This window comes from Pleurodeles waltl, chromosome 12 (genome assembly GCF_031143425.1).
Source record: "Pleurodeles waltl isolate 20211129_DDA chromosome 12, aPleWal1.hap1.20221129, whole genome shotgun sequence".
Taxonomy (NCBI): Eukaryota; Metazoa; Chordata; class Amphibia; order Caudata; family Salamandridae; genus Pleurodeles; species Pleurodeles waltl.
In genome coordinates this window covers 60,452,732-60,473,532 of record NC_090451.1, presented here as the reverse complement: position 1 = coordinate 60,473,532, position 20,801 = coordinate 60,452,732, and the positions used below count along the sequence as shown (strand labels likewise).

Here is a 20,801-nt window from a genome sequence, read left to right as displayed (position 1 = left end):
ATGAAAAGGGATGAGAAGCTTAAATGGGAGACTCCTGGAATGGGCAAATGGTTCCCATTCACCACTCTTAGCAAAAAAAAAAGCATGTGGGGCGAACTCATGGTGCAGGAGATCTTTCCTTACTTCTTAAATGAAAAAAAAAAAAAAAAAAAATGTGGATGAGGCAGAATAGGAAACGACCCTTGCATTGTGCATGGGGTCAGAATGTATAGAGGACCTCATCAGTGCGTGGGGTCAGACACCCTCTGCTGCACCACAGAGACTGGTGAAAGTTGAGGGAGTAATTGACTCAAGTAAAAAACTGATGGCAGATATTATGGACTGTATAACCCCAACCATCAGTCATTCTCTTACACGCACACCCACTGCATTTGTGCATCACTCTTCCGCCTGTGGTTGCAGCCGCTCTGGTCTATGGTGCCAAGTTCTGGTCATTATTGCTTCCAGGACATGACAGAAATGATGGGGTTTGAATCCTTCACCAGATACTTGTTGGCACCCTGAGCTTGCTGTGGCCAGCGGCCTGCGGGTCCCCTGCTCCAACCCACACCACTATCCAGGGAACACGCAATACTGTGATCAGCAGCAAACCACAACAATGGCTGGAGCAGAAGGCCAGGTGGTACAAAAATAGGGAGCAATATGGGTGGTTAGGTGATTGATTGTTAATCAAACATCAAGAGACAGGAAGAGAGTTCGAACTCTGCTATCTCAGGCGAGCAGCAGGCCTGCTGGGGATGTGCCAGGGGCCTGGCTGCAGAGGTGACTTGCAGCCATGAGACAAACCAGTATTTGATTACCTGCACAACACTGGCTAATGCAGATAAAAAGTAGGCAACCCGTGGACTGGCCTGCACCTCTCAGTCCAACGCAAGGCCACAGATGGACAGATATGAAACTGAGCCACACATCAGTGACTGATCCAAAGAGGAAATAAAAGGGGTCGGGGATAGGCCTGGGCCCGTCAACTGGATTGAGCCCTAGAATAATGACTGAAGGACAAGCCAAGCTGGAGATAGATGGGGGAGCTGGAGAACCAAACCACACAAGTGAGAACAGCAATGGTTGAGAGACACCCAGACACAACCACACAGCATGAGACACTAAACCATCCGTGAACCACGTGAAACAAACACATAAGCACCTGTTCAACACTCGACGTGGAAAGGGCAGTGTCTACACCCACGACAGTGGGCAGCAGCCGTGCACACTGCACAGTTAGGCCTCCCACCTAGGGCGCCGCCATGTTTTATGAGTGCCCCGAGGTGGGCGAGCGAGGCTTGGTGTGCTGTTGGAGGCCCCCATTTATTAATGCATTCATTCGCTTTTCAAATGGGATAGAGGCGCCAGACAGTCCTGCTGCGGGCAAACCTAGACAGATGACGAGACGGCGCAGAGTATGATGGCATTACGGAGACTTAAAGGTCTTATCCCGTCCTGGAGGAGCCGCAGCTTCTCTCCGCTTGGCACGGATCCACCGACCGGTGCCCAGGCCGCTCAGTGCCGTGACCACCCTCTGCCCCCGGCCGCGCACAGTGCTTGGAGAGAACTGGTACGACCATGGGCCTTCAGCGCAATCGGGTCTGGAGACGCCACTTCTCATGCTCAACCGATGCCGCAATCTCTGTATCCAGACGGCCTCCGCCCTCGCCAGCATAGCGCCTAGAGAGTGTCATGCTACTGGCCTGTGTTATGCGCCAGCAGCCCCCTTCCACTGGTCTACATATTACCCTGAAGGCGTCCGGCCCTTCTCTCCACAGTGCCCACAATCTCTCCCCCCCCACTGCTTTGCGAAATGCACGGACAGCCCCCTCCCACGGCTGTACTTATTGTCCAGACAGCCCCCTCCCTGCCTCTGGCCTGCAGTGTCTGACCAGCCTGCTGCCACTACTAGAAACAGCTAACCTACATCAGCTTCATCCATAGAAAAACCTGCATCAATATGGCGCAACCGGGTGAACAGTTCACTCAATGACCTTCGATCATACAAAAATAAGCATCAGGTGGGTTCGCCCATCAAAAGACCTCGGGTATGAGGCTTTGTCTTTAAGAGGATCTGAATCAATTTAGTTTAACCAAAATAACAGCCCCCGATGAGCTTTTCACACACAAAACCCACAAGACCTTGGTCCATGCATCACAATACACATAACATCTCCCCATAAAAAAACCTGCACCAATATGGCACAACCGGAAGAACGCTTCACTAAATGAGCTTCACTGAAAAGATACATCTACTTCAGTAGCTTTCACCCACAAGAACTGCTCACTTAATGTATCATGTCCTTAGGGAAACCTGCATCCATAGGGTTCAGTTGAAAGAACTGATCCCTTGGTACGTTTTCCCATATGGAAGAAATGCACCAATATAGCAAAACCTGAACACGTTACTGAATGCAAGAGCAGCTCACTAAATGAGATTCAGACATACGAAACACTGCATGTGCAGCATTCACCCCACAGAGTAGCTCACTTAGGACCCAGACACAAGAAAAACTGCATGAGCAGCATTCACCCCACAGAGCAGCTCACTTAAGACCCAGGCACACGAAAAACTGCATGAGCAGCATTCACCCCAACGAGAAGCTCACTTAATGAGATTCAGCCACACGAAAAACGGCATGTGCAGCATTCATCCCAAAGAGAAGCTCACCTAATGAGATTCGGCCACACAGAAAACCTAAATGTGCAGCATTCACCCCAAAGACAAGCTCACTTAATGAGATTCAGCCACACGTAAAACTGCATGAGCATCATTCATCCCAAAGAGAAGCTCACTTAATGAGATTCAGCCACACGAAAAACGGCATGTGCAGCATTCATCCCAAAGAGAAGCTCACCTAATGAGATTCAGCCACACAGAAAACCTAAATGTGCAACATTCACCCCAAAGGGAAGCTCACTTAATGAGATTCAGCCACACGTAAAACTGCATGAGCATCATTCATCCCAAAGAGAAGCTCACTTAATGAGATTCAGCCACACAGAAAACCTAAATGTGCAGCATTCACCCCAAAGAGAAGCTCACTTAATGAGATTCAGCCACAAGTAAAACTGCATGAGCAGCATTCACCCCAAAGAGAAGCTCACTTAATGAGATTCAGGCACACAAAAACCTGCATGTGCAGAATTCACCCCAAAGAGCAGCTCACTTAATGAGATTCAGACATACGAAAACCCGTATCTGCAGCATTTACCCCGAAGAGCAGCTCACTTAATGAGATTCAGCCATACGAAAACCCGTATCTGCAGCATTTACCCCAAAGAGCAGCTCACTTAATGAGGTTCAGCTCTACGAAAATCTCATGTACAGCACTCACCCTTAGGAGCAGCTCACTTAATGAGATTCAGACACTCGAAAAACGGCATCTGCAGCATTCATCCCAAAGAGAAGCTCACTTAAAATGCGATTCAGCCATACAAAAACCTGCATGTACAGAATTCACCCCAAAGAGCAGCTCACTTAATGAAATTCAGCCACACGAACACCTGCATGTGCCGCATTCACCCGAAAGAGCTCACTTAATGAGATACAGCCATATGAAACCTGTACTTGCAACATTCACTCACATGAAAACTCGCATCAACCCAGTTCACACAGAACAGAGAGCTTTGCCTGTTCGAAAACCTGCGTCAGTACCAACCCCCGCCCCTCAGAAACAGCTTGCTAGATGGGAACTGCCTACTCAAAAACCTACTTCAGCGAGGTTCACCCTCGAGAGTAGCTTAACGAGCTTCATCTACAGGAACATCCTGCCTCCTTCCGCTTCACATCAGTAACACCCGTTTCAGTGCAAGAAAACCACAAATCAATCATCTGCAGAACGGGAGACTCAAGTTTAACCAGAGAACACCACCTTGTCCTTAGGTTGACTGTAGCTCAATGACTGACTGCTGGGTTATTGACAGTGGTAGCAGAGAGGCCATAAATTGGTTGAGACTGTAGTGATTGTGGAAGTATGACTGGTAAGGGGGATAATGGCAGACTGGAAGGGGCCATGATGATGCTCAAGAAAGTTGTAGTGATCGTGGTTGGTGTGCAAGGTTGGAGGTGGTCTTTGGTACAAGATTGGAGTACCGCTGAGGAGTCTGCGGTGACAAAAAGGGGACAACAAGGTGGCGGGCCACCACAGCGGAACAATGTGATGCTTGGTGTACAAAGGAATGAATGGTGGCCTTCCACAGTTTGATGGAAACTGTAGTGGGTGAGGTCAGCAATACAAGCGATGAGTGTGCTGCTGTGTGGTCAATCAGTTTTTTTTTTTTGTTTGTAGTCTGTTGGCATTTATATAGTGTATGCTTACCATTCATGAGGCCTAAAACAAAAGTGTAAAGCCAAAAATGGTGGAGGGCGCAGACCTAATGAAGGGTCCATAATGGGAGATATTTTGTGTGGTGGGCTCATTCTTGATGGTGAGGTGGCCTTATGACACTAATGGACATGGTGTTAAGAGTTGTATGTACCGAGCCAGGGAGGAGTGTGGTGGGAGAGGAAGATGTAGGTATAGAGGAGTTCCAGTGTGGAATCCATAGTTGAAGGTTGGTAAAGTGAAGGAGTTGGGTTTTATGGTTGGGTCCATGTTGGTGGAGGGCAAGAATAGTGGAAGAGCCTGCATTATTAGGCAGCGGAGATATAAGCAGTGTTTCACGCTTTGTATAACGGGTTGCATGGCAGTAAAGGAGTGTGGAGAGGGTTCACTGGTGGTAGAGTTGATATGTGACAAAAGTTCCACGGTAGAAGGGTACATGTATGACAACAGGTCGATAGTACTAGAGAAGCTGTTTGGCGAAGGGTCCATGGTTGAAAGGATGCATCCTGATGGGCCATTTGTTGAATTGATGTATGGCGCTGGGTCCAGGATGGTTAGAGGAGATCTATGATCAGGGGCTCATGGTGGTAGACAACACGTGTAATGAGGGTTAAACGATAGTGATGAGGTCCATATTGTCAGAGTGAAAAGTATAGCCAAAGCTCCATGGCACTACACAATGTGTATGAGCAGAGGTTTATTTATGGTGGTGGATGCGATGTACGACATGTGGGCCAAGGTGGTAGAAATGTGTGTGACTGACATGGTGGGAGAGGAGATGTATGAAGGGCGGCCCATGATGGTACAGATGTCTGGTTATGGATGTGTAAAGAGAGGTGTATGGTGGTATATGTGTGTGTGAGGGGGTACATAGTGGTAGATATGTGTGAAGAGGGTTGCACTGAGGTAGCGATGTGTGACATGGGGTCCACAAAGGTAGATGTGTGACAAGGGGTGAATGATGGTAGATGTGTGACACAAGGGTTCCTCAGAGACAGAGATGTATGATGAGGGGTGCACTGTGCTAAAGATTACATGATAGGGGATCCTTAGAGGTAGAGCTGCCTGACAATAGGTTCATGGTGGAAGAGGTGCGTACTTGGGGGAGGATGGCAAGGTGGTGTTTCTGAAAAGGGGCCCACAGAGGTAGAGCCGTGCAATGTAGGATCCATGGTGGTAGAGGTGTGTAATGAGGGACCCACTGTGTGACAGACGTGCAATGACAGGTCCACAGCGGTAGAGATAGACGGGGAGTGGTGCCTATTGGCTCAGCGGGTTACAGCAAGTGGTCCACAATGACAGATTAAGTGTATGAAGATGGGTCCAGGACGGTAGAGGTGGATTAATGACGGTAGGTCCATGGAGGTAGGTTGGGCTTTACAGACTCAGGGTCCACTGTGAAAGGGTGTGGGTTGTTCAGCTGAGGAGTACAGGTGGGTGCACAGCATTCTGTAGATTCCCAGACCACCTTACACCCACCTGGCGCCATCACAGACCCTCACCTTAGGTAACTTCCTAACTCACTCCTTGTTCATCACAAACACCATGCTTCTGGTGCAGGCCTCTTTACTTGCAATATCAAGTATTGGGGATAATTCAGTGGACGCAAACCGATACTACAGCACCCAGAATGCATTAGGGAGTCACACGAAAGCCCAGGCCGGGAAAAAGAGTGTGTGATTAAATGGAGTGAGACGACCACCCAAATCAACGCATACCGCTCCCCAACACGAGCAGCCCCCTGTAAAAAGGCACTGTATGTAATCTACTCCCGTGGATGGCTGGCCCTACTCTTGTACCATAAATCCCACTTCAAGACCCCTCCGCCGCCCCCAAACCACAGACACCGGGGGCTGCAGGACTCTCCTTTCATCTCTGCTAATAGGAGGAGCCCAAGCCAGGGTGCCCAGACACTCCCGTGCTTAGGGTTTCTGAGCACCGCAATCACCGGGTACATTTCGAGGTTCAAAAAATCCCGACATTTCAGCGCATATTACTAATTTAGAGTTACACAGCGCCGGTGATTTATGGAGGGGGGGGGGGGTCTACGGCATGATGCAGGGCCTGGGTGGCTTCTTTGTGGGAGGGCGACTCGCAGCAACGGGGTGAGGGGCTCATGTGTAAATAAGTCGCCTCCATGGCAGACAAGGGTCTGAGGTGATGCCTGGTGGGGGGCTACGTGTGGGGGAGGGGGAGCGCTGATGCTGGCAGTAGCGGGAGGCAGGAGGGTGGATTCCTCGGTTGAGGGGGGGGGTCTTTGTTCAACTAGAGGTTCATGATGATAACGGGGGGCTGGACACCGGGGGGGGGGGGGGCAAAGGGGGACACTCACCGTCATATGCCGGGGCTCCATCCCCACTCCGCGGTTGCTAGAGCCCCATTAAGGCCGTCGGATCCCACCGGCCTGCCGGACCCGACTATTCGTGAAATCCTAGGTCACATTGGGGTAATCCAGTGGATCTCCAGGCGATCCAAGGGTTCGGGAGGACAGCAGGTTTCGGGGGTTCCAGGGGGTACAGGGAGATCCAGCGGTCCGGAGGATCCGGGCTCGGCACCCGGGGCCCGAACCGAGATCCTTGCGACCGAACCGACGCGCCGGGCCCCGGTATCAGAACCAGAACCGGGGGCGAAGCGCCGAGCTTGGCAGCACAAAGGAGGCGAAAAAACACAAGTTTCCAATCTGAGAAAAAAACGGAGAGTGGAGAAAAGAGGGGAAGGAGGGGAGGAGGCGAGAACGTGGGAAGGAGGAGGGGGCAGGGGGAGTGGAAAGAGGAGGGGGCGAGAGAGGAAAAGGAGAGGAGGGCTGAGAGGAGAATGGGCACCTAGAAGGGAGAGAGGGGGCGGGGTTACGAGAGGGAGGGTGGAGGGAAATGGGAGGAGAGAAGGGAAGAATCAAATGACAGGGGAGGGCGAAAGGGAAAGATGGGAGGAGAGAACGGGAGTCAATGGAAAGTGGAGGAGGGGAGGGGAGGAGTCAGAAGGACATGGAAGGAGAAAAAGGGAAAGCGGGGAGGAGAAACCTGAAAAGGGGCGGGGAGCAGGAGGTGTTAAAAGGGAAATAGGAGGAGAGAGAGGAAAATGGGAGGAGAAAGATCCGAGGAACAGGGGAGGGGAGAAAGGATGTTGGATTAAAAAAGTGGGGAAAAATAGGAGCAGGAAAGAGATAGATTAGGAAAACAGAGAGAACGGAAAAGCGGCTAAAGGAATAGATGCCGGAGAGGGAAGAAGCACAGCGAAGGAGGGGATAAAAATAGGATGAGCAGATAATAATGGAGGAGAGAAACTGGATGGAGAGGGTAGGAGCCGAGAAAGGCAGGAGGGAGGCAAAGAGGAGACGGAGCTGTAAAGGTGAGGAAGGACTCAGCAGGGAGGAATGGGAAGTGGGAGAATCAGTAGTGTGCAGGGCTCGGCACAAAAGGAATAGGAGGGGAGAGGGTGAAAGAGGAGAGAAACTATGGAAGGAGAGCACGAGACAAGAAGGCCTGGGAGAGAGAAGACAAACATATATAGAAAGGAGCCTTGATAGGAAGAGGTTGGTCGAGAAGGTATAGTGAGAGGTGTTGGAACAGGAATGTCTCCTGTATGATGTACAGTCATGTCCCTTGACTTCCATATCCGAACAGCAACCCTATGATGCTGTGTGTTTTTTTAGTCATGCAACACACAAATCCTGTGTGAGTGCACTAACCTAGGCCTGGTCTTTTGACTATGACAGATTTTGGTCCAAGTCTTTAACCAGGAGGGAGGTCACAAGCACCCCCTCATTGTGACAGAGGACCGCCATGCGTGGAGCGTGGTGGTGACACACCGTGGTTGGTTAATTATAGTGACAGGCTTTTACCTGTAAGGCATGACATGTACACTTACAGGCCCATTACTCTGCTCATGATGAACCTGGAATTCTGTACGCAACATCCTGTATGTACAAGACATGTTAGTGTTCCAATGTAAGTGATAGAAGACTGTCGGTTCCATTTTGGATGTCCACCACTTGGATTAGATTGCAAGATGAAGGGGAGGATGCTTGTTCTAGACAGCATGTGCATAATGTTGGCATCTTCTAGATGAGAGGAGGAGCACGGATACCACAACGAGGAAAGACGAGACAGGTTGCCTTAGAAGTGCCAGAGTCCTTCTTCATACATGGGGCTATGAATGACTTTGCAGCTGCCATTAGGTAGATTGCGCTGGGGTACAAGCTGAAGTCTGATGTATCTATTGTTAAGGAAAGAAGCCATTTGCAGGGCCACATAATCTTGTTTCTTCCTAATCTCTTTGAGGAGGGGTTTTAAATAGCTGGTTGCAACCTGCTTTCATCTCTTTGAACTTCTGAGGTGGGCACTCCACCTGAAGACTGTCCTACTGGGCAGAGCATCCTTTACAGACGAAGACCAGGCTTGGAAAGTAGCCTGCCCAGGATAGATGTAAGGGAAAGTGTCCCAAACCGGTTCCAAGGAAGCAGACCTGGAATACACAGCCTCCGTCTGCAAGATTGGTATAAAGATGGGAGCTCAAGACCCATATTTGTTTGTTGTTGTTGTCTCTTATACCAAGGAGGGAGTACACCGTAGAATATTCGGGGACTACAATGTAACCAAGCATTTGTGTCGCACTGACAGCCAACTCCCCAGAGGCGGAGCCTGGAGTCTGATCTGAAAAAGGTATTACTGGTCTGTCCTGAGTACCAAGATATCCTACCTGTGAGCGAGGGAAGGAAGCTCCAACCCTGCAGGAGTAGCAGATAGTGGTTGGAACTGCAGTAATTGATCCTAGTATAGGGTCTTCCGACAGACTCGCTAGGCAAGTGTGCTGAAAATTTTGTGGTACTCCTGGATTGGGCAATGCGACCTTCGTCATTTATGCTCTTTGCTGTCAGCAGGCATCTGGAGCCTGCTGATAGCCAGCCTGCCTCACAAGTGGACTATGTGACTGCAGTACTGGAGTTGTGTTGGTGGTCGGAGCCAACCCAAAAGATTAAATGCCCTGGAGAGACCTTGTGAAGAATCAAGGTCTTCTCCGTGAGGCTGTGTGTGCCAAAGGCAGCTATTGGCGCCTTCCACATTGGAAAAGTATCATCAGTGGGCATGTTGTTAACATGCTCAAGAAGAAGTGCCAAGAATTCACCAAAGTGTTGGAGTGGGCTGTGTTGTGTAACAGGTACCTACTCAAGTGCCAGAGGTAGCCGCAATCGGCAACCATTGCCTGGAGACACCCATCAGAAGCCTCCACTCCCAGGGGCTCCTCCACAATGGCAGAGGAGCGTCGCCCCACTGGCTAAAGGCCAGCAGCAGAAAAATTAAACAATATTTAATTATCATTTTAGTTTTCTGCCGCTGGCTCAGTCAGCATGTGAAGGGATGGGTGGGGCTTGGCCATGGGTGGGGGGGAGATGGAGTGGAGTGCACTAAGTGTGCATGTGTGTTTGGTTGGCCATCTTAGGCCGGCCAAACGCACATGCGCACTTAGGTTTCTCCAACTAAACTGCACAGACCCCAGTGCACTGTCTGAGCAGCAGACCAAGCCGCTCAGACCAATCCTAACGCTGCTCTCGTGCTAGGTATATCATGAGAGCAGTGCCAATATTGCTAGGGAACCTGTGCTGGTGTCCCAGTGAATGCTGGGACACAAAAGAGAAGAGAAGTGAGGCTGCAGGAGGCGGAGGCGACAGCAGTGATGGGAACGATAAGTGTTTTTTTTCTTATTTGTTTCCCGCTATCCCCATCATCGCCCCAGCCCCCTGCCCCCACTGTACACCCCTGCTGCGAAGCGCTGCACTGTCGGCTTCCGAGTGGCTACTGCAAATGCTTGCGCCTGGAGGCTCTTGTTTCAGATGAGCTCCCACTGCTGCGGGAAAGCCGAATGCGACCTGCGCTGCTACAACGAACTTGGTGAAAGACTAAACAAAAGGTGCCTGAGAGACAGCCTTGAACAGCAGTGCCTTCACCAATCTACAATGAATGCTGAACCTGAGGGAGGAAAAGCCCAGAGACGGGGACCCACAAGGGGCAGGTTGAGGACTAGTCGGCAGAAGTCCCTACAGCACAAAGGCTTGCACCCGCAAACTGGGTATCCATGCATTATACATTGTGTAGTGGAAGTCTGTGGTTTTTGTAGAATAAAGAACTTGTCTTTTCTGTAAAGTGAAGCACTGTGCTGGACACTGATCATATTGCACTGCTAGAGTTTGATTCTTCTGCCTGAGTAACCCCCACACAACCTCCCTGAGAAGCTGGTGACTGCTCTTCCTTGCTACTACTAAAAGCCACGTGTAGAAAGAGGTGTACTCGGCTCAGTTTGCAGAGTCATTGTAGGACACCCCCTGGGACAGCAGTGGTAAAAGGCATCAACCCCTACATTTTTGGCTCATTAACGGGGACGTGCCCCATGGTCTCCTGAACAGCATCTGACAAGAGGAGAGGAAAACGATAGATACGGTAAAGAAAGAAGCACTACCATTGTGGGTCTGATTTTATAGTAAGTAGCAGTTGTAGTACTCCAGACTTTTAGGCCTTTCCATGAATATGTCACAGCAAATTCCTTGTGTATCAGATCCAGCAGAGTTCTAGAGTTTCCAGCTCCATAAATGAGTAACTCATCCTGTCCAGGTTCTGTTTTTCCTTTGGATTCTGGGACTTGACTTCTATTCATTCTATTAGAAAACCAAGACTAGAAGATGCAGAGTGCACACTGAGTGGAGTTGTAGCATGAAACAAAATCTAGGGTACACTATGAGTTGGAAGCGATATTGCCTAGCAGCTATTGTGACTGATTTTAGTACCTGGGAATCCTCTGTGCTTGACTCAACATTTTTCAATTAATTTGTTCACTTAATCTCTGTGTGTTTAAAAATGTGAAATGTAATGTATGAATTTTATCTATGTGATCCCCTCTTGATGTACACAGTCTTGTAGATCTGTTGGCTCACATCTAGGTTCGCGCTACGTAAATACCAACACATACACAAATTCATGAGTACAGTGGTATAGCCACATATTGAATATATGGTATACTATAATTCCCATTTTTTAGCATTGGATGGAGTCTGTACTACACCAACCATGAGTATGGGTTTGTAACCTCACATACAATCTAGAGTACACCATCAGTGCAGTGTTAGTCTCGAATGAAGTCTGTAGTACACAGTGAGTGTGATGGTGTAGCCTCAGATGAACTCTATAGTACACAATGAGTGTGGTTTTGTAGCCTCAAATAAGGTCTCATGGACACCAAAAGTGTGGTGTCGTAGAATCAGATAGTGCCTGAGACAGCCTGATTATGTTGTTGAAGGCCCAAATGGAGTCTGCAATAATGCATGAGTGCAATGTTGTACCCTCCTATGAAGTCTCATTGACACTATGAGTTTGGGTTTGTATTCTCATTTTGGTCCTATAGTGAACCATAACTGTGGTGCTGTAATCTCAGATACCGTGTATAGTACATCATAGATGTGGGTAGTAAACTCAGATGGAGTCTATAGTACACCAGGATTGTGATTTTGATGTTATAGGCTCCAATACAATCCATAGTAGAGTCATGAGTGTGGTGTGGTAGATGGAGTCCTTAGTACACCACAAGTGCTATTTTGTAGGCTCAGATGAGTTCTCTGGTATGTCATGAGTGAAGTGTTGCAGCTTCATATGGAGTCGCATGGACTCCATGATGGTGGTAGTGTAGCCTCAGATTGAGCCCCTAGTACAGCACAATTGTGAGGTCGGCTACCACCGTCTGGATACTGTGGGTTGTCCAGCCTTTGCATGGAGAAATTAGCTTGCTCAGCAGATGAGGGATGTTTGTTTTGTGCAACACTTTGCCACAGATCACATTTACGTCCTCTACATACTGAATATTATCAGGGGCCTCTATACCTGAAACAGTATCAAGAAGATGCAATACAGGGCCTTGCAACAAGTGTGTACAACACCCAGAGCTGGAAGGCCGGTCCAATCTCCACCTATCGTGTGACATAAACTAGTCAGGATGGACAGCTGCCATAAAGTGCCTGGAGGACAGCAAAGGGTTGTATTTTTTTAATTAGCTGCAGTGATCCAACAGAAATGTCAATCCGTGTTTTTTTTCATATAAAGGTAACTCAAAGTTTGGTGCTGGAAAGTAGTCCTAGAGATCTGGTTAGGATGTAATTTCTTTCCTCCATGTAATCAAGGTATAGGGCTTTCACTGAGGTTTTAGGAAATGTATATGAAGATTACACTTCAGCCAGCTCCAGCTCACCAGCGACTCAGATTTAGAGATGCACACCAATAACATACCATACAATTAAGCTCTTAACATAGTAAAAGACATCGCCTGCTCAGTGAGTTTCAATTCGTAAAACAATGGATGGATTATAAATTACCTCTGTTAAAAAAGTCAGCAAAACAGTATTTAAACTACCATGCACCCACACCTATGAAGCACTCTTCAACCCTGCAAGATACGCACTTCATACCATAACACAGAAAACACCATAGGAGTTATAGGTACCAACTCTGTGTCTAAGGACTAGCAAATAAATAAGGCATCAATACCCAGATGCTCCACACACTCAAGAAAGGGTAGCAAATACAAGTCCCACAACATAGTATAAAGCATATTAGTGCAAATTTCCATACACAACAAAGTTAGCCACAGATTTTGACAGATATGGATTCAACCAATAGAAAGGTCACAGGCAGCAAAAGTGCAAAAGTTACTCATAGTTTAATATCTTTTGTGAAGCTACTTTTGCATGGAGCAAAATTCCTTAAAATATTCCAAGTTCAAATGAGGATCTTGAGTCCAACACAGAGACAAACCAAATCACACAAGAAGTGAAACTATCATACAACCAATTTACAAACTTAGATCTAACCATTAATCAAATTCTAACTCATAGCCCTGAAAAAGAAAGTCTGAGAATGCGGATTCTCTGTGCTGAGGGCAAAGATTTGAAACACTCTCCATTACCAGAAGAAGAGAAGACTGGATCTGCTTTTGGAGGTGACTCAATATATGCCATATTAATTCAATAATTCGAGAAATAGGAATAGGAATTTATCCCATTGGTAGAACAATTTTCATGTGTATAAGAACAATATAAGACCAACAATTATTAGGGTTATAGATTCATACACATCCAGAACATTATAAAAATGTGGTAAAAATGAATCGACTTGACACTTATTCTTTTAATGTCCGAGATCACAATCTGTTGTATAGCTTATTATCAAATTCACAAAAGTGATCATACAATGGTGTTTGCCCATAGGTAGCAAAGAATCAGTCATTCTTACAAACTAGGCCAATCACCAGAGCTCACCACTAAAGAGGACATATTAAGGGATCTGTTTTTGCACTTCATAGCTTGTTTTGAATCCAGTGTACATAGAAACAAAATAGAATTTCATAGATGAGCAGTGAAAAAGCGGAATTATACAGGCAAAACACGTGTCGGCTCTGACTTTATATGTTCTTATAATTGAAGATTTGTTAAGATCATGTCAGGAATTTGGATTTTAAAATTCACAAGATCCTTTTTCCTTTCTTTGGGCAAACTTCATTATATGATCAATTCTGGATGGGTATATAGTATTTATCCCGCGGTCTTAAGCCCACATGACATTCCCACACAGATTAGTACCACACAGGTGAATACCTTGCAGCACTTTCTGGGTACTTTTTCACATGGTACTTTACCTTTCAGATAAGTATTTGTAAATGGCATAATTAAGTAATTAAATGTCAGTTAAAAAGGAAATTTAGTGGATGGGTAGGGCTCAGGATTGAAATGGTGTTAAGGGGTTTTTAAGATCAAGAGGTGGGTAAAGGTAAAGAGTATTAAGGATGGTAAAGGGGTTTTTAAGGTTATGTGGTGGGTAGTGGTAAAGGGAGGTAAGGAGCTTTTAAGGTTCATCAGGGATACATCATGGTAAAGTGAGGTAGGGGACTTTAGAGTTAAGATGCGGGAAGACATAAAAGGAGATAAGGGGTAAATAGGGAAGGCTAGGGGGTTACCAGCAAAATAGAAGAAGTAAAAAAAAGTAAACTTGAGCATTTGGGGGTGTACCCCCAAACAAATCCAATTTATATATATATAAACATTTACATACATATATATTATAAATACAAATAAACTCAGGTGTAAAAATATATATAGACACATACACAAACATATATATATATATATATATATATATATATATATATATATATATATGATGACCACGAACAGTGTGTCAAAGTACCATGATGTAATACAACAAGTTGTAAAGGACAATGTGGCATGGTAAAGGCATCCATGCTAAGTGTATCACTAATATTCTTTTTAGATACTGGATAATGAACGTAATACAACATATTGTGATCTGATACATTATTAGCTTAAGATAAGAGTGGATTTGGATTTATTGTTACCATATTTATGTAATGTCATGACTGTCTGTCCGAATCTGCATGTCTAAAAAGTTGTGTTCTCATAAATAAAGACAATTGTTAGACCCATGTGATAAATGACTATTAAATGGGGGGCTCCTCTAGTGATTCCATTATTTGTCACTTTGAATACTAGTGACTATCTGGTATTGGAGTTGTGCATCCAGACGCCTGGCCCTATTACCTTCCTACCCAAATGACTCCAAGATATGCCATGTGTCTGATGCGGTCTTCTGTGCATAGGCACTGTTAGGTTGCTTCCTGGAGTATACCCTGTAGTGTCAGAGAAGGGGCAATAGAAATCCAAATAGAATAAATCCATAATGCACAGCTGTGGACACTGAGGAAAGCCTTGCAATATTCCCCACAAATGTGGAAATTATTTTGTGGAAACATTGCTAGAAAATCAAAGCTGTTGAATCAAACATGTCAGTAAAAGTGAACCTGTGAAATGATTGCAGATCAAATAAATCCAAAGTGAAAAAATAATTGAAATACGCTTCAGTGAGAAATAGGTTTTACAATACCTCAATTTTAAAAAAATCTAATATTCAAATAAAAATACAAGAATCAAGAAAATGATAACGGATTCTGTACTTGTGGCCCTACTGCACACACGCACAAGTGCACACATTGAAAAGCAACTCATCTTAAAGTCCATTCAAACATTCCATTGATGCACATGGTAGGGAGCTAGCAGGAGCGATCTGAGTGGGCCACTGCTATAAATTATTCCTTGATGTAGTTCATTTCATTGGTGGGCATGGAAGGACCCCAGGAAAGCCTGGCTGGAGGGGAGGAAATGGTCCCATTTCATTTCAACCTGGAGGTGGAATTGCATCAAAGTCAGGAGGATGGAGAAAGCATAAGACCCTCTTAATTGAAAACGATCCCTCTCAAAGCCATACTGACTTGAAAATAAAACAAGCATTTGCAATGCAATGGGTCTCACGTTTGCTCGAGTAAGGGCTATTAGCGTTGTAAATTCCTAACTCTACTTTTCTTGCTACATAAATTGAAAATAAAAAGTAAAACAGTTGACATAAGCAAGCCAATCCAAAGCGCCACGGCCGCCGTGAGCACGACGGAGAGACACAAAAGGAAAAATAAGTTTGCTTGAGGTCAAACGTATTGGCAAACGTGCAATTATCCATGTAACAGGGTGAATGGCCAAGGCGGTAACAAAACTGCCCCACGAAGGGACAAACGTAAAGCATTTACCAATTATAACATAGGATTTTTGAAAGGCAGGCCCATGAACGACTGATAACGATGGGCGTGCAGTGGGCGTGCTTAAAAGCCCACAGATAGATTACAACACGTCCGAGCGCTTGGACGCTAGACCTAAAAGTAACAATCACATTGAGAAAGGAAATTTCAGGAGGGGGATTCGATCAGAAGCCCTTGTGTCAAGAACTCCTTAAATATTAGATAGATGGAGGAAGAAATTACATGCGAGGCAAACCAACCCCCAATGGTCCTGTCGAGGAGGGCACCAGCGGAGGTCACAAGCAGGAGACGACTATGAAGGTCACGTTAGGTGCGGACCTCACTGCAGGATAGAAAGGGGAAGAACTCTCTAAAGTTCAGGCTCATGGATGAACCCCCTGAAAGTTAGATAGGTGGGTGAGAGCCACAAAAGGCGAGATGTGGAAAGGAATCCCTTGCAGGTCAGATTAAGGGAGGAACCCCAGAAAATCAGATATTGGAAGTAAGTTACTGGTGGTCTGATTGGGAAAGGAACCATCTGAAAGTTAGGTTGCCTAGATAGCCTCCAAGAAGATCTTATTGGGGAGGAGCTCCTGAAAAAATGAGATAGGAGGAGATTCCCCCAGAAAATAAATATATATAGAGGAAGACCCGGGAAGTTCATGATATCAGACTTGAGGGGTAAGACCCTGGTAGTCGGATTAGGTAGAAATAAACACTGAAGGTAATATTAAAGGAAACAACCCCCGAATGTTAGGTTGGGGAGACAGCCCCAGACTATCTAGGTAGGTAATTAAGACAGGTGTGGGGATTGACCGATCTCCTCCTTTTTTTTTTTTTTTTTTTCTCTCTCTCTCTCTCTCCCTCTCCCTCTCCCTCTTCCCCTTCCTCTCCCCCTTCCTCTCCCCCTCCCCCTCCCTCTCCCCCTCCCCGTCCCCCCCCCCAGAATATCATATTTGGGTACCAGAGAGTGGCCCGGTACGTTGATGAACAGATTAAGGAAGAAACCATTAAAGATCAAACAGGAACCGCTAGATGTCAGATTCGGGGAAACTTTGATGGTCGGAATGGGACAGGAACCCTATTGGCATTTTTCGAAAGGGCAGGGAGGCGAGGCACAACGCTTGCTCTGCTTCTAAGAAAAACCCGACATGTTTGTAGGTCTCCGCTTGCAGTAATTTGCACAATGGCCCATCGTTTGCTTTTCACCATTGTGTGCTCAAATGAAACAAACTGTTTGGAAGGCTTTAAGCAAAAATAATGAAAACGTGACTAATTTGTGTTTCTAATCAAACCAAGCAATTGCTTGAGACAAGTATAATTTTCGTAACAATGCGAATCGTCAATTTTTCTGAGACGTGTGCAGGGAGGGGTCTGAAAAGTGCGCAAGCAGTGCACGGGTGTCTAAGGAGTGCACAAGCGTTGCACGGGTGACTGAGGAGTGTACTAGCAGTGTATGGGTATCTGAAAAGTGCGCGAGCAGTGCACGAATGTCTGAGGGATGCACAAGCAGTGCATGGGTGTCTGAGGAGTGCGCAAGCAGTGTGCCTGTGTCTGAGGAGTAAACAAGCAGTGCACAGGTGCCTGAGGAGTACGCAAGCAGTGCACAGGTGCCTGAGGAGTACGCAAGCAGTGCACAGGTGTTTGAGGAGTGCACAAGGAGTGCACGGGTATCTGATAAGTGCACAAGCAGTCCACGGGTGTCTGAGGAGTGCACAAGCAGTGCACGGGTGTCTGAGGAGTGGACAAGGAGTGCACGGGAGTCTGAGGAGTACACATGCAGTGCACGGGTGTCTGAGGAGTGAACAAGCACTGCACGGGTGTTTGAGGAGTGAACAAGCAGTGCACAGGTGCCTGAGGAGTACGCAAGCAGTGCACAGGTGCCTGAGGAGTACGCAAGCAGTGCACAGGTGCCTGAGGAGTGTGCAAGCAGTGCACAGGTGCCTGAGGAGTGTGCAAGCAGTGCACAGGTGTTTGAAGCGTGCAAGCAGTGCACAGGTGTTTGAAGCGTGCAAGCAGTGCACAGGTGTCTGAACTGCGCAAGCATTGCACAAGTGTCTGGGGAGTACGGAAGCACTGCATGGGTGTCTGAGGAGTGCGCAAACAGTACAGGGGTGTCTGAGGAGTGCACAAGCAGTGCACGGATGTCTGAGGAGTGCGCAAGCAGTGCATGGGTGTCTGAGGAGTGCACAAGCAGTGCATGGGTGTCTGAGGAGTGCGCAAGCAGTGCATGGGTGTCTGAGGAGTGGGCAAGCAGTGAATGAGTGTCTGAGGAGTGGGCAAGCAGTGCACGAGTGTCTGAGGAGTGCGCAAGCAGTGCACGGGTGTAAAGAAATGGCTCCTTGTTGCAGTTACCCCCCACTTTTTGCCTGATACTGATGCTGACTTGACTGAGAAGTGTGCTGGGACCCTGCTAACCAGGCCCCAGCACCAGTGTTCTTTCACCTAAAATGTACCATTGTTTCCACAATTGGCACAACCCTGGCACCTAGGTAAGTCCCTTGTAACTGGTACCCCTGGTACCAAGGGCCCTGATGCCAGGGAAGGTCTCTAAGGGCTGCAGCATGTCTTATGCCACCCTAGGGACCCCTCACTCAGCACAGACACACTGCTTGCCAGCTTGTGTGTGCTGATGGGGAGAAAATGACTAAGTCGACATGGCACTCCCCTCAGGGTGCCATGCCAACCTCCCACTGCCTGTGGCATAGGTAAGTCACCCCTCTAGTAGGCCTTACAGCCCTAAGGCAGGGTGCACTATACCACAGGTGAGGGCATATGTGCATGAGCACTATGCCCCTACAGTGTCTAAGCAAAACCTTAGACATTGTAAGTGCAGGGTAGCCATAAGAGTATATGGGCTGGGAGTCTGTCAAAAACGAACTCCACAGCTCCATAATGGCTACACTGAATACTGGGAAGTTTAGTATCAAACTTCTCAGAATAATAAACCCACACTGATGCCAGTGTTGGATTTATTAAAAAATGCACACAGAGGGCATCTTAGAGATACCCCCTGTATTTTACCCAATTGTTCAGTGCAGGACTGACTGGTCTGTGCCAGCCTGCTGCTGAGAGACGAGTGTCTGACCTCATGCGGTGAGAGCCTTTGTGCTCTCTGAGGACAGAAACAAAGCCTGCTCTGGGTGGAGGTGCTTCACACCTCCCCCCTACAGGAACTGTAACACCTAGCAGTGAGCTTCAAAGGCTCAAGCTTCGTGTTACAATGCCCCAGGGCACTCCAGCTAGTGGAGATGCCCGCCCCCTGGACCCAGCCCCCACTTTTGGCGGCAAGTCCAGGAGAGATAATGAGAAAAACAAGGAGGAGTCACTGACCAGTCAGGACAGCCCCTAAGGTGTCCTGAGCTGAGGTGACTCTGACTTTTAGAAATCCTCCATCTTGCAGATGGAGGATTCCCCCAATAGGATTAGGGATGTGACCCCCTCCCCTTGGGAGGAGGCACAAAGAGGGTGTACCCACCCTCAGGGCTAGTAGCCATTGGCTACTAACCCCCCAGACCTAAACACGCCCTTAAATTTAGTATTTAAGGGCTCTCCCTGAACCTAGAAACGAGATTCCTGCAACTACAAGAAGAAGGACTGCCTAGCTGAAAACCCCTGCAGAGGAAGACCAGAAGACGACTACTGCCTTGGCTCCAGAAACTCACCGGCCTGTCTCCTGCCTTCCAAAGATCCTGCTCCAGCGACGCCTTCCAAAGGGACCAGCGACCTCGACATCCTCTGAGGACTGCCCCTGCTTCGAAAAGACAAGAAACTCCAGAGGACAGCGGACCTGCTCCAAGAAAGGCTGCAACTTTGTTTCCAGCAGCTTTGAAAGAACCCTGCAAGCTCCCCGCAAGAAGCGTGAGACTTGCAACACTGCACCCGGCGACCCCGACTCGGCTGGTGGAGATCCAACACCTCAGGAGGGACCCCAGGACTACTCTGATACTGTGAGTACCAAAACCTGTCCCCCCTGAGCCCCCACAGCGCCGCCTGCAGAGGGAATCCCGAGGCTTCCCCTGACCGCGACTCTTTGAATCCAAAGTCCCGACGCCTGGGAGAGACCCTGCACCCGCAGCCCCCAGGACCCGAAGGACCGGACTTTCACTGGAGAAGTGACCCCCAGGAGTCCCTCTCCCTTGCCCAAGTGGAGGTTTCCCCGAGGAATCCCCCCCTTGCCTGCCTGCAGCGCTGAAGAGATCCCGAGATCTCTCATAGACTAACATTGCGAACCCGACGCTTGTTTCTACACTGCACCCGGCCGCCCCCGCGCTGCTGAGGGTGAAATTTCTGTGTGGGCTTGTGTCCCCCCCGGTGCCCTACAAAACCCCTCTGGTCTGCCCTCCGAAGACGCGGGTACTTACCTGCAAGCAGACCGGAACCGGGGCACCCCCTTCTCTCCATTCTAGCCTATGTGTTTTGGGCACCACTTTGAACTCTGCACCTGACCGGCCCTGAGCTGCTGGTGTGGTGACTTTGGGGTTGCTCTGAACCCCCAACGGTGGGCTACCTTGGACCAAGAACTGAACCCTGTAAGTGTCTTACTTACCTGGTAAAACTAACAAAAACTTACCTCCCCCAGGAACTGTGAAAATTGCACTGTGTCCACTTTTAAAGTAGCTATTTGTCAATAACTTGAAAAGTATACATGCAATTGAAATGATTCAAAGTTCCTAATGTACTTACCTGCAATACCTTTCAAACCAGATATTACATGTTAAATTTGAACCTGTGGTTCTTAAAATAAACTAAGAAAAGATATTTTTCTATACAAAAACCTATTGGCTGGATTTGTCTCTGAGTGTGTGTACCTCATTTATTGTCTATGTGTATGTACAACAAATGCTTAACACTACTCCTTGGATAAGCCTACTG

The 20,801-nt window shown here is 47.5% G+C and overlaps 1 protein-coding gene across 7 annotated transcripts in view; it reads right to left on the bottom strand.

Moving 5' to 3' along the window:
- The window catches only part of PTPRS (protein tyrosine phosphatase receptor type S), a 542,831-nt gene that overhangs the window by 414,108 nt on the left and 107,922 nt on the right, over window positions 1-20,801 (bottom strand). For 4 of the 7 annotated variants that reach the window (XM_069215969.1, XM_069215974.1, XM_069215975.1 and 1 more), the window contains exon 1: window positions 6,643-7,040. The exons of the other annotated variants lie outside the window; for them this stretch is intronic. The gene's annotated coding sequence lies outside the window, so the exon portion shown is untranslated. Of the gene's footprint in view, window positions 1-6,642; window positions 7,041-20,801 lie in introns of those variants that run through there. 7 annotated transcript variants of the gene reach the window in all.